The 6,645-nt window shown below is 40.0% G+C and overlaps 1 pseudogene; it reads right to left on the reverse strand.

Annotated features, from left to right (window-relative positions):
- The window catches only part of LOC101686136, a 38,909-nt pseudogene extending 34,179 nt beyond the window's left edge, over positions 1–4,730 (reverse strand).
- Between the last annotated feature and the right edge of the window lie 1,915 nt (positions 4,731–6,645).

The following is a 6,645-nucleotide window of genomic DNA, read 5'->3' on the forward strand; positions in this document are numbered from 1 at the left end:
CTAATGAGGGGGCAGTCTCAGACTCAGTGAGTCACTACTAGAAAGATGGTTTGTGGGTGCGTTGCCTTATACCATCTATCCCTTATCCTCACTTTACAACAATGCAGAAGAAAAGTGGTCCCTGAGGCTACTCTGCAGAGTGGGCCGGAAATGCCAGGACAATCAGATGGCCCCTCCTCCTTGTTAGACTCACCCAGTTTGGAGGCAGGAGCATTTAATTTACAAGTACATATACAGATTGTCTTTCTTTTACTTAGACTGGGAATACTGGAACTTTAATTTGCAAGCATTTGCTGTCTTTGTTTTGTGGTTCCTTGGTGAGCGAGGCTATCTATCACTCTGACGTGGGAGGGGTCACGGTGGAATGACAGCCAAGAACACTTGATGAGGGTGGAGGGCAGGATGGAGGGTAGGCATATGATTATGACTTGAAATATTATCCTGCGGCACAACCATCATTTTATCTTCACAAAAACCCTAGAGAGACAGTAGATGGTTTTCTTTTCTTAAAAACAGTATTTAGATAGGGCAGACTTCATTTCCGTTTTGTAGACCGGGAAAATGAAGCTTAAAGAAGTCAAGACCCTTGTCTGGAGTCACACAGTAAGTAATAGACCCAGGATTTCAAACTCAGACTGACAAATCTCAAGGATTTTTTTTTTTAAGATTTTATTTACGTATTTATGTATTTATTTAGAAAGCATGTACACAAGTCGGGGGAGGGACAGAGGAGAAGGAGAGAACCCTAAGCAGACTCCAGGTGGCAGAGGCCCGCTCCATCTCACGACCTGGAGATAAGCACTCCATGTGACCTGGAGATCACCACCCAAGCCAGACTCAAGAGTGGGTTGCTCAACCAACCAAGCCCCCAAGATGCTGCTCAAAACCCACGAATTTTTTTTATAAACATATATTTTTATCCCCAGGGGTACAGGACTGTGAATCACCAGGTTTACACACTTCACGGCACTCACCAAAGCACATACCCTCCCCAATGTCCATAATCCCACCCCCTTCTCCCAAACCCCCTCCCCCAGGCAACCCTCAGTTTGTTTTGTGAGATTAAGAGTCACTTATGGTTTGTCTCCCTCCCAATCCCATCTTGTTTCATTTATTCTTCTTCTACCCACTTAAGCCTCCATGTTGCATCACCACTTCCTCATATCAGGGAGATCATATGATAGTTGTCTTTCTCTGCTTGACTTATTTCGCTAAGCATGATACGCTCTAGTTCCATCCATGTTGTCGCAAATGGCAAGATTTCATTTCTTTTGATGGCTGCATAGTATTCCATTGTGTATATATACCACATCTTCTTGATCCATTCATCTGTTGATGGACATCTAGGTTCTTTCCATAGTTTGGCTGTTGTGGACATTGCTGCTATAAACATTCGGGTGCACGTGCCCCTTTGGATCACTATGTTTGTATCTTTAGGGTAAATACCCAATAGTGCAATTGCTGGGTCACAGAATGGGAGAAGATATTTGCAAACGACATATCAGATAAAGGACTAGTGTCCAGAATCTATAAAGAACTTAGCAAACTCAACACCCAAAGAACAAATAATCCAATCAAGAAATGGGCAGAGGACATGAACAGACATTTCTGCAAAGAAGACATCCAGATGGCCAACAGACACATGAAAAAGTGCTCCATATCACTCGGCATCAGGGAAATACAAATCAAAACCACAATGCGATATCACCTCACACCAATCAGAATGGCTAAAATCAACAAGTCAGGAAATGACAGATGCTGGCGAGGATGCGGAGAAAGGGGAACCCTCCTACACTGTTGGTGGGAATGCAAGCTGGTGCAGCCACTCTGGAAAACAGCATGGAGGTTCCTCAAAATGTTGAAAATAGAACTGCCCTAAAACCCACGAATTTAACCGCTAATCCATACTGAAAGAACATAAAGGTCAAAAAATAGGTAGTTGGACATATACTTTATAATAAATTTATTTAGATGATTAAATCTCACCTAGCCATCACAGATAACTGCTTGGAAGATAATTTAATTGCATAGGGATATGTCATAATGAATAAAATTAAAAATTAGATCAATATTTTTAAAAAATAAATTGCAACATATAAACACTGAAAAATATTGGAAACACACTGTGAAATTTAATACTAGTGGGATTATAGGTGATTTTTATTTTTTCTACTATATTTATTAAATTTCTACAATACACATTAATATTTGTATAACTGGAAGACAATAACAAAAGAACTACCCACATTACTTCTGTGCTAGCCACTATAAAAATGTCAGTTCGAGGCAGAGTAAAGAATTCGACCTTTCACTTCAGAGCATGCATCTTCAAATGCTAAATAACAGAGCTGCAGAAATAGTATCAGAATGACTGTAAGTGAGATCCTAAAGAAACTTTAGAGACCACTGCATTCAGCCTCTTCACTGTGCAGATGAGGACACACAGGTAAGTGTGGAAGAAAGTCAGCATCGTCATTCCAATAAATCACCGTCTTAAAAAATTAAGAATAGACATTAATTCCTTAAAAGGTTTTCTATATCTCACCCTCTGAAAAAAATCAATGCCTTATAAAAATGTTATCTTTAGACTCTGCCCTGAGTGCAAAATTTAACTATCACAGAAGAAATGGGTGTTTTGCAGCATTCACTTTCCCTTTAAAAGCTACAGAGATTAAAAACAAAAACAAAATTATCTCACAGCCCCTCTGTCAATGCTGTGCTGTTCTTGTTTGCACAAGTGGAGAAGAAAAAGACTCCTCAGAGGACATTTTCCTTCTTTCATGCATGTGTGTGCATGTTGTTTCTGATTATGAAAACATTAGTTATCCATTATAGAAAACATGGAAAATGCTGAAAATTATACAGAAAATCCTAGTCATGTATTTTGTATTGCCTCTCCAAAACAACATAGTTCCAGATTTCTCTCTTCTCTTTCCCCTTTTCTCTTTCTCTTCTCTTTTCTCTTTCAATAGTCTGGTTTTTGTTTTGGTGTTGGTTTTTACTCAGTTGTTAGCCTGCTGAAAAAGAAACCAGTCTCTGAACATGTGCCCAAGTCTGACAGCTCTGGTTAGCATCCTGCTCATCCAGACAGGATTTCATAGGAACAGAGGTGATACCACTTGTTCAGAAACATTCACTCCCTCACCCCAACCACAACCACTAGAGGAGTAAGAACTTCCAGTCCCTGATATGCAGCTGAGCACGTGACTGGCTTTGACCAATGAGGTGTTAGTAGAGGTGATGCAAACAGAAACTAGAAAGGTGCCCTCTGTGGATAGGCTTGTCCTCTCCCACAAAGGACAGAGACGCAGAATTGCCCCCAACAGAAACACACCTGAGAGAGTCAAGGATGGTTGCTTTAAGCCACTAAACACTGGTATTCAGGAACCACACACAGAAAAGCACCTCAAGGCAGAGTGCCTGCTCCAGATGCTAACCAATGTCCCTAATGGTGGACAACTTCCTGTCAGGAAGAAAATGTTCCTCTCTTAGAGTCACCATGACTTCTCTTGAATGGGTGGTACTCATCTCAATAAACAAAACACCCCCTGCCAGAGTGGACTAAGAGCTATCTTCTTTCACCAGTCATATTCCTCTTTACCCTGGGGCACCATGGTGGGTCTAAGAAAGTTTAGTTCTTCATAGAGATATCTTTTTTCAATCTGACTTTCCTTGGGTCATTTATCCCTTTTACTGAGACAGTTTATAATGCATCTTCAGCTGTTTACTCTGCTTTGATATATAACTGTCTCGTGTGTCCACTTAAAGAAGTGCACCTGAATTCCAACAAGCAAAACTGGTGTGAAGGAAAAGTTGGGGCAGTGCCTGCGGGCCCTGAAGGAAAAGGAGTCTGGTGAATGGACATGGAGGAGAGGACAGCAGGCTGAGCCCCTAGTGCCCTTGGGAAGGAAGGGACAGTCCAATGGACACAACCTTAGCAGTGGGTGTTACCTCAGAGGGTCCAGGCTCTGGTGGACTCTCAGCCTCTATGAGCCTGTGCATGGACATTTGGTGTTCATTTGTTTTAAACTTTCCAGACTGTCTACCCATTTATTTTGGTTAATGCACCCCAATCTCTCTTAGGAAATGATCCACCTGCCCTATTGCATTTAATCTTGGTGGGATTGAACAAAGTCTGACCAAGTGTTGAGCCAGTGATCCCAACTTGGACAGTTGGCCATTCCTGCTTAAGATGTCGAATCTTGTCCACAGTGACCCCAAGAAAGATAACTCTAAGACATGATTCATCTTGAATTACTGGGACATTGTTCATTAATTCCCATTTCCTAGACTTTGGTAGCTATGTATGCCATTATCCTTCCAAAAGGCTAAGGTAGAGCTTTTTCTCCTTCAACTCAGAATATTCTAATCAATTCCCTGTTTTTTGTCATTAGTCCTCCAGTTTCTGGTGTTTCCCATCAAAGACATTTAACCAACATAGCACAGATTTGCAAAAGGCCCAGGCTGATACCTGCATTGGAATGACCCCATTGCATTTTGCTTTTTTTTTTTTTTTTTCCAATTTCCATCATGGAAAAAAAAATTATCCTGTGTTTTTATGATCATATATTCTTGTCATAAACATTGTGAATAATTCACAAGAGGTAAAAATAAGAATGTAATCTTTGGAAAATCCCCCTTGACATCATGAGTACCACTAACAGGGCTTTGGCCGCCTCTTCACATGTCTCTTTATGCAGCTCTGTGTAAGTGACCGTGAATGGGACCATGTTGTATGTGCTGTTTCTATGGTGAAAAACATCTGAAAGCAGTCTTTTTGTTTGTTTTTGCTTATCTCTCCTTTTTCTCTCATCTACCACTGCCAATATAACCCAGCTGATATCTTTTATAGCTTTCCCTCTATTTAGATAATCATGTCCATATATATTATATGGACCACCACATACAGATAGGTTTTCTGTTGTTTTAGAAAATAGGATCACATTACTGCATTCTGCTTTTCTCACTTCACCCTTCAGAGTTGAAATCTCTCCAAGTTAAGTTATTTCCACAGTCAGTGAACATTCAATTTTGTGAACCAGCCAACATTTATTCAACCATTCCCATACTGATAGGCATTATTTTTTTGTAGTTTTTGTTTGGTTACTAGATTAATGAAGCAATATACATTGCTTTGAAAATTAGGAGAAAAGGGTGAAATTATTTTTCATCATTTATAAAATCATTTTAATAGTAGAAGAAAAGGATAAAAATTGTGTCTGCTGATATCACGATTATATGCTTGGAAAATTCAGAAGACATCAGCAAAAAGAAAAGGAAAAAAAAGAAATTACTAAGGGTAATTAATCAGGTGACTAAGTGTAAGCCTGATATACAGTCAATAGTGTCTTTCTATGTTAGGCATATATGAAGGAAAGTAATTCAAAATAGTCATCAAATGAAATAGGTTTCTTAGGAAAAATTTGACAATAAAAAGCATTTTATCTATAATACAAAAACTATTAGATCATAAAGGACATAAAGTACTATAGGAATAAATGAAAATTTATATTTTGGATGTAAGACCTAATATGATTTAAAACATGGTTTATCCCTTAATTAACATAAAATATATAATAACTGTATTTGGTTCAATTCCAATTTTTGTTGTTGCTCTTTTGAAACATGATAAAATGATATTTGAGATAACATGGGGAGAAAAGCCCAATACTATTTAAGAAATGCGTAAAGAGGACTAATGAGAGGGACCCTGCTTTGAAGATGTCAGAAGGCATTATAAAGTTGATGTACACAAGGCAAGACACTGACATATGTTCCTAATCCTCTTGCTAAGCATAGCTGAAAATTGTGGACATTATATACAAAACAAACATAAGATGACTCTGAAAGTTGGGGAAAAGAAGCCAGATGGATTAGGGATCTCAGGATCCAATGAGTAATGGAGTGGAGTTCTCTACATTCTCTTTTTGTTTCACATACTTCAGACTTCAAGTTGAAGGAACCAGCAACCTCAAAATTCCTAGAAGTCCCAAAAGGCACAGACAATCCCCACCAAGCCTGCATTTTCTAGCCAAAGGATCAGGAAAGGGGAAGTCAGGCAAAGGAAGAAGGTATCAGATAACTACTGCTCAACTCCCACCAAACGGTAAAGAAAAAAAAAAAAAAACCTAGCCCTCACCAAGGAAGGTAGAGAGTCTAGATTTCCACACTTGCCAGATTATACAGGAGATGCCCTTAGCCCCCATGACCACCACCACCACCACAGTTATTAGAAAAGGCTAAGTAGAAAGCTAGCAGCAATCCCCCAAATCCCACCTGTGGTGTCAGTGGAGATCTTGTGGGTAGCCTGGACTTGGACCCCTCAACTGGCAATAAAGAAAAATCATTTTCACTTCCAGGGTAGGCCAAGTGGAGGGTCAAGACTCTTACCACTTTTGCCTGTGATGTCTGTGAAGGACATGTAGGGAACATTCAGGAGGCATGCCTATCCTTGCAGCCAGGATGAAATGATCCAAGGCTAGTGAGAAACCAGAACCTAAGCCTCACATGGCAGTCATGCAGCATCCCACCACCCCCACCTTGGGTGCTGAAAAAGGCTGAGTGGAAAACTTGGACTTCCACCTCAACCTGGCAGCAACTATGCAACACACTCCCTTCCACTACTGGAGCAAAGTCAGACAAACC

The sequence above is a fragment of the Mustela putorius genome, unplaced genomic scaffold (assembly GCF_011764305.1).
Source record: "Mustela putorius furo isolate JIRA1106 unplaced genomic scaffold, ASM1176430v1.1 tig00003909_pilon_pilon_pilon, whole genome shotgun sequence".
NCBI classification, from domain to species: domain Eukaryota; kingdom Metazoa; phylum Chordata; class Mammalia; order Carnivora; family Mustelidae; genus Mustela; species Mustela putorius.